This window comes from Etheostoma cragini, chromosome 6 (genome assembly GCF_013103735.1).
Source record: "Etheostoma cragini isolate CJK2018 chromosome 6, CSU_Ecrag_1.0, whole genome shotgun sequence".
In the NCBI taxonomy this organism is placed as follows: domain Eukaryota; kingdom Metazoa; phylum Chordata; class Actinopteri; order Perciformes; family Percidae; genus Etheostoma; species Etheostoma cragini.
Window position 1 is genome coordinate 8,867,631 of NC_048412.1, and position 6,711 is coordinate 8,874,341.

The 6,711-nt window shown below is 41.4% G+C and overlaps 2 long non-coding RNA genes across 2 annotated transcripts in view; one reads left to right on the forward strand and one right to left on the reverse strand.

Annotated features, from left to right (window-relative positions):
• LOC117946381 overlaps positions 1-3,939 on the forward strand; it is a 17,402-nt gene extending 13,463 nt beyond the window's left edge. Inside the window, exon 3 of the long non-coding RNA XR_004657021.1 lies at positions 3,768-3,939. This is a non-coding gene — a long non-coding RNA (uncharacterized LOC117946381). The remainder of the gene's footprint in view (positions 1-3,767) is intronic.
• A 1,014-nt stretch (positions 3,940-4,953) lies between these two features.
• LOC117946540 overlaps positions 4,954-6,711 on the reverse strand; it is an 18,587-nt gene continuing 16,829 nt past the window's right edge. The window contains exon 3 of the long non-coding RNA XR_004657051.1: positions 4,954-5,022. This is a non-coding gene — a long non-coding RNA (uncharacterized LOC117946540). The remainder of the gene's footprint in view (positions 5,023-6,711) is intronic.

A 6,711-nucleotide genomic window follows, 5' to 3' on the forward strand; every position in this document is an offset into this window, starting at 1 on the left:
TAATCTGATATTATTTTAAAAAACTAACTAAGAAAACATGAAACAACCCTTTTGCAATTATGTAAGCACATAATGTAACCTGGAAACTGCTGCCCTGGTTGAAAAAAACAAGGCAACTGATCTCAGCTGGGATTCTGTCTATAATGGAGTCCAATGGAAATTTGTGAGTGACCCCAAACTTTTGACCGGTAGTGTATGTAAATGTGTGGCTTTAACCACAGAAAGCTGTGCCAGTGTAATTTCAGTAATAATCATTAAATACATAACTTTATTGATGGAGTCACACATATTAATTGCCGTTGGTGAACACTCAGTCTACAGTGACGTCATAGATCCCTACGGCCTTGCCAACATGTCAGCCTTTATTGTGTGAATGACTGACTACGTTTACATGCACATAATGCCCGACATGCCCTTTTTTGACAATATTCCGACTAAGCTGTTTATATGGCTAAAGAAAGTGAAAATTCCACTAATATTCCTGTTTACATGTAGCAGTGCAAAATATGAGACTTTTTCAAAGATACCAGCGGTGGCCATCGGCCCGTTCAAACACAGCGTCCCTCTTTCATTTGATGCGATACAACGCATTTCCAACCACCTGTTGATATCTAAGTCTTTGATCATTTTTAAACTAGCTGTTTCTGTTTCTTATTGGCTCTGCAGCCTTGCAAACTCTTTGCTAGTTGGTTTGTGTACAGCAACCATAGCAACCCACAGAGCTGACCATAAACAGGCAAGAGGCCGTAAACTAGATTGAGACCAGATTGAGACACACATTGCAAATGCACTGTATGAATGACCAAATAATGTCTCTAAAACCTAAACAATACTGGAATATCCCACGTCTTAATCAGAAGATGCTTGGGGAAAGGGTTTATTCAGATTATCTAACCTGAATATGCTGTTTATATGACCTGTATCAAATACGGAATTTTGTCATATTCTGAATGATAGTGGAATATTGGTGTGCATTTAAACATACTCAATGTCCATCTATCCATCCATCTTCATCCGCTTTATCCGGTATCGGGTCGCGGGGGCAGCAGCTCCAGTAGGGGACCCCAAACTTACCTTTCCCGAGCCACATCAACCAGCTCCGACTGGGGGATCCCGAGGCATTCCCAGGCCAGGTTGGAGATATAATCTCTCCACCTAGTCCTGGGTCTTCCCCGAGGCCTCCTCCCAGCGGGACGTGCCTGGAACACCTCCCTAGGGAGGCGCCCAGGAGGCATCCTTACCAGATGCCCGAACCACCTCAACTGGCTCCTTTCGACGCGAAGGAGCAGCGGCTCTACTCCGAGCTCCTCTCGGATGACTGAGCTTCTCACCCTATCTCTAAGGGAGACGCCAGCCCCCCTCCTGAGGAACCCATTTCGGCCGCTGGTACCCTGGATCTCGTTCTTTCGGTCATGACCCAACCTTCATGACCATAGGTGAGGGTAGGAATACGGAATGTAATACCGCACCGGCTGCTCCGATTCTCCGACCAACCTCACGCTCCATTGTCCCCTCACTCGCGAACAAGACCCCAAGGTACTTAAACTCCTTCACTTGGGATACTCAATGTATGATGTGATTAACTTATCTAGTACCCACTGACAAATAAATGTTACATCTCTAGTTCAGTTTGGTCTCCCAATGGTGGCTCATCCTCTAAGCATTACCATGAATGTACTCAGTTGCTTTCATGGCAATATGCAATATAAACATAAAAGTATGGTTTCTCTAAACCAAGAAAGAACATTTGTAACAAAAACGTTTTGTCAGGATAATTTTTTCTCATTTCGGCCAAGAGGCTGAAGTAAACAACTTCCCCCAGTTCTACTGCCTATTAAAGTGAATTTCGAGCCAAAAAGAAACACATGACAGTAATATTACATAACTTGCTACACAATACTTATACCTTGTGTTTGCAGTGCATGGAGAAAGCCAAAGAAAACTGCAGAGACCTGCTGAAAAAGGTTTCAAATAGATTAAATATTTGGAGAAATGGATTGCACTTTACTTGAAGTAATCTACATAAAAATGACATGGCATGGTCATGAATGTGTCATAAAACATTATTAAGACAAGATATAAATGTTTATGACCTAACGCTTCTTTTAGTAATTGTCATTCGGTTTTGTCATGCCTAGTTATGGTTAGGGTTCATGTGTCATGACTGTGTCATGACAGAGTCATGTTTATGACAGTGTCATGTCACTCTTATGTAGAAAAGGAAAGTGTTAACGAGAAATGCAACCTGATGTCACGCTGCAGTGGCCAATCATGTAACCAGCGATCAGGCGTATCAGTCCGTGTTGAGGTGGTGTGAGATTCCTGTACAGTTAACAGTCAACGTCACTGTCTCCACTGCTGCCACAAAAATAGTTTTAAAACACTATGAGGGTGTTGCAACTAAACACAAGCACTGCCCAGGAGTCAGCTGTTTCCGGCAACAACAAACTGTTGCTTTGTCTCTCCCCCCCCCTTTCTGTGAAATAAAGCTGCCTTCAAGTGCGGTCAAAAATGTCACTGAAGGGTTAAATAACATACTCAAAATGGGCCATCCATGCAGAGAATGACCACATCGCGTTGTTTGATCTGAGCGTGCCTTTTAAAACACCTGAGCAGCGATGGAATTATACTGGCCGGTGAGCGTCTGAATCCAACCTTGTTCTGGTGTCACTTGAGAGTCTTTAGGGTAACCGCACACAGACACACACACTCACAGGCAAAAACACACATCAGCACTCGTCATCAGCATGGGGTAACTTGTCACCTCATGAGTCATTGTGACCTGGAAAACACACACACACACACACACACATACACACACACACACAGTGGATTTAAGTGAGCCCTGGGAGTTAGTGGGTGTCTGTGTGAGGGTGCCTGTGTGTGTGTGTGTGTGTGTGTGTGTGTTTGTGAGTATGTATGAGTCTGTGGGGGGGATTTAGGGCTTGTCTAAACAGTTGAGCAATCTGTTCTTCTGGGGCGACTGGTGATAGAGATGCTTCTTTCACTATGTTGCTCTTGGTCTCTCGCTACTTTTACTAACTTTCTCACTGTCTTTCTTCTTTCCTTTTCTGTCTTCTCAAACTAATCGGCCTATTTAAAAAAAATGTCCATGTGGTTTGTGGACAGTGTGCACAATCATACATGGGGGATGGGGATTTTCAGCGTCAGTTGGAGATCCTGTCTAAATGTTGGGTTGATAGCTGCTGGTTTGTTTGCTTGTTTAGTTGCTGGTGTTACGCTTCTGAATTTATATGATGGTATCTTTTCTACTGTGTCACTTTTTTACATTTAGCTGGAGCCTTTCGGGGGCTCTCTGCAATGTTCTTCTCTAACAGAGACACCCTACTAGTGTCCCGGCGCTCCTGTGGAGTAACAAGATATTTCTAATTTCCGTGTTGTGTTTTAGTCTACTAATGTTAGCTTAATGTTGACGTGCTGCCTGCTCTAATTGAAGGTGTTAAACTGGCAACTGCTGACATTTCTTCTCATTAACTGTTGATGATGTTATATGAGGAGACATAGTATCCAAGATGTATATAATGTATAATGTGCTCATATGGAATGGATCACACAGGCCCAATCCCAAAGTGAGCCCTGAGGACTAAGGACTAAAGACTCACAGACCTAATTGATCTCAGGTGCTAAGGGTGTGTGTGTGTGTGTGTGTGTGTGTGTGAGAGGCCACATGGGCTCAGATAGGTACAAATGGGATTGGGACAGCACTTCACAAGATCACGTTACGTTGGCGATGTTTAATAACAAAGGGCCAGTTGTTCAAAGGAAAGCTGATCGGATTTTGGTTGTCGGATTGGATCAAATCTTGAAAATGGGTTGTTCAAAAGGGAAGGAAGAACTCTGAAATTAGATTAGATCACGGAATCCAATCCTAGTTTTAATCTGGATCAAACCTTAAGTTTGTGTTGTTCAAAACTTGTCAGTAGAATTTGAATGACTTTTATAAAAAATAAAAAAACGCTTATCCTGATCCCAACAGGGGTAAGATTTCAAGGTGGATTTCAGGAAGAAAATGTAGTACAACTTTAAAATTGGTCAAATAAGACATTTGTATCATTTAGTGTGTATACTTTTATTTATATTTTGCACCTGATTTGTGTAACCGTTGTAACAGTGATAAAGTAGACATAGGCTACCAACTGAGTTGTTCAGTATAGTAAAGTAAAAATAAAATAAAAATAAAAAAGATCTTGTCCCCCTGAAACAATCCGCCAAACAGATTTCAATAACAAACAAAAATAATGTATTCCATTTTTTCTGTCATTCATCACTGTATATTAATTTCAAAGAAACGTTCAGATGACCTTGTCACAACTAATTTCTGGGTTCTCCTCCTCAGATGAAGAACAACCCTGAACATTTCTTTATTTTGTTAACTATTGGACTTTTAGCCTTTTTTTAAGACGTTTTCAAAATATCCCCAATGGAGTTGTTAATTTTTTTGACTCAGATGAGGGGTCATAAAAGAAATTATGAATGGAAGTGGATGTTTATGTTAGTTTGTGTTTTGTCTCAAGATAAGAAACCCTTACAGTGACCCCATGTTGACTCTTCTACCTGTTCTTTACATAGCTGGTAGCCCACATTGTATGTTATCCTATTTAGAGCACTGCTGATCCGGATTTGGCCCAAAGATGCTGCTGACACTTGGCGGTTTGGGTATTTTCATTATAAATTTGTTGCTTTTGACACGGCCAAGGCACAGGCAATGACTGGCTGATTTAAAATGTTTTCATATTCTTGTTTTACAAGCTGGACAACAGGTCCGTTCCAGTGGTCGTGTGTCGTGCTGTTGCTTACCTTTACTGTTGTCCGGATAAACATCACAACGCTCTGAACTGTGGGTTATTCCCTTTGGTGAGGAAAGCATTGATATGTACTCAAAACACTCACGCCCTTTGAAATTCAACAATGGAACAACCCTAAGCCCTAATAAATTTTGCGAGAACGCCCACCAAAGTTCGTGAGTCTGTGAGTCCGGACTTTGGGATTGGGCCACAAAGTCTACATGCGCCCTAGTCTATCCTACAACCAACATTTCATATATAAAGAAGTCATTTTCTGAAACGTCACTAAAAAGTCTTATACCCTTTTCTAGTTTTAGTTTGATACTTTCTGACTGTTCTCCGTATTTAATTAGAAACCTGGAGAGATTTGTCTGCCACATATTTCATAACACGTTCACTGTTTCACTACTGTTGTCCATACCTGGGTATCCAATGTCACTACAAATTTCAGTCATTAAAACATGACAACTCATCAGCCATCCGTGAGTAGTGTTGGTTGCATATGAAGAGACTGAGCATGTAAATGTGCCACACACAAAAGTCACAGGCAAACTAACTATTTATGTTTTCCAAAATAGTGTTGGCTTGTGGTTTCCTAAAACACACTTTCAGGAAACCACAGGCACACACTGTTAGGTAAATCTCACACATCAAACAGAAATATGAGCGCCCCACAATTGGTAAATATTAAATTGTCCATTAATGAAACATATTTTTTAATTTTTTCTACAATCCTTGTTTGATTGTTGGTTCTCACATATATTTCATTCAATGTACTGTAGGTGTATTTATTTTAATGGTATATTTGGTAGAGAACACTTCTCTTGTACATGACACTTAACCTCATTCAATAACATTCCATATGTCCATAGAAACATTCACATAAACAGCTGGAGGAGCACTTAACATTGTTTTGTTGTAAGGGGAAAAAAAACTATTTGAAGTTGTTTCTGGCTTTGCTGTTATGCCATATCATCACAGCATCACATACTGTAGCTGGTAGCAAATGTTACTGGCTTGGACATTCACATCATTACCATATCACTCTATCAGTGCCATCAGCAATTCCTAATAGATTGCACATCCTCGGACAGGAAATACATTCGGCTTTCCACAGTCTGAAGCTTGTAGGTTTCTTTTTCTTGGCCCCAGCCCTGGTTTGGTTACACTGCAATGCAAAACACACACAATGGTTTGTGGAATTGGGGTTTGCATTTAGGTGGTGGTCCTTTATACCCTTCATAAAGAAAGTAGAGTATATCCTAAACACCAGGCTGAATGGCATCAAAGAACTTAAAGGCCCTGGAAACTTAAACAACTCATTACAACATATAACATGTCATTAGAACAGTTTTCTTGTATTTCTGTGTTCTTTGCACGGGTTTCAATGCATCAAGAAAAAAGTAATGTCACGTACCTTTGTGCACCAATCAAGGTACAGCAGCCTTTGAATTGGACTTTGATGACGTTTGTGGATTGCTTGGAAGATGTCGGTAATATCTAATTTAAACATATATATGTATATATATAACACAGTTTATATACAAAACCCATGGTTCTCGGCAGGAACGTGATGGAGTGCCTACTTTATGTAGTGAATGAGTACTTAGCCCAAGTGAAGGGAGGTTAAATACATCAGGGTCTTGTTTGTCTGGCTGGGTCATGACCAAAAGAACGAGATCCAGGGTACCAGCGGCCAAAATGGGTTCCTCAGGAAGGGGGCTGGCGTCTCCCTTAGAGACAGGGAGAGAAACACAGTCATCCATGAGGAACTCGGAGTAGAGCCGCTGCTCCTTCATGTCGAAATGAGCCAGTTGAGGTGGTTTGAGCATCTGGTGAGGATGCCTCCTGGGCGCCTCCCTAGGGAGGTGTTCCAGGCACGTCCAGCTGGGAGGAGGCCTCGGGG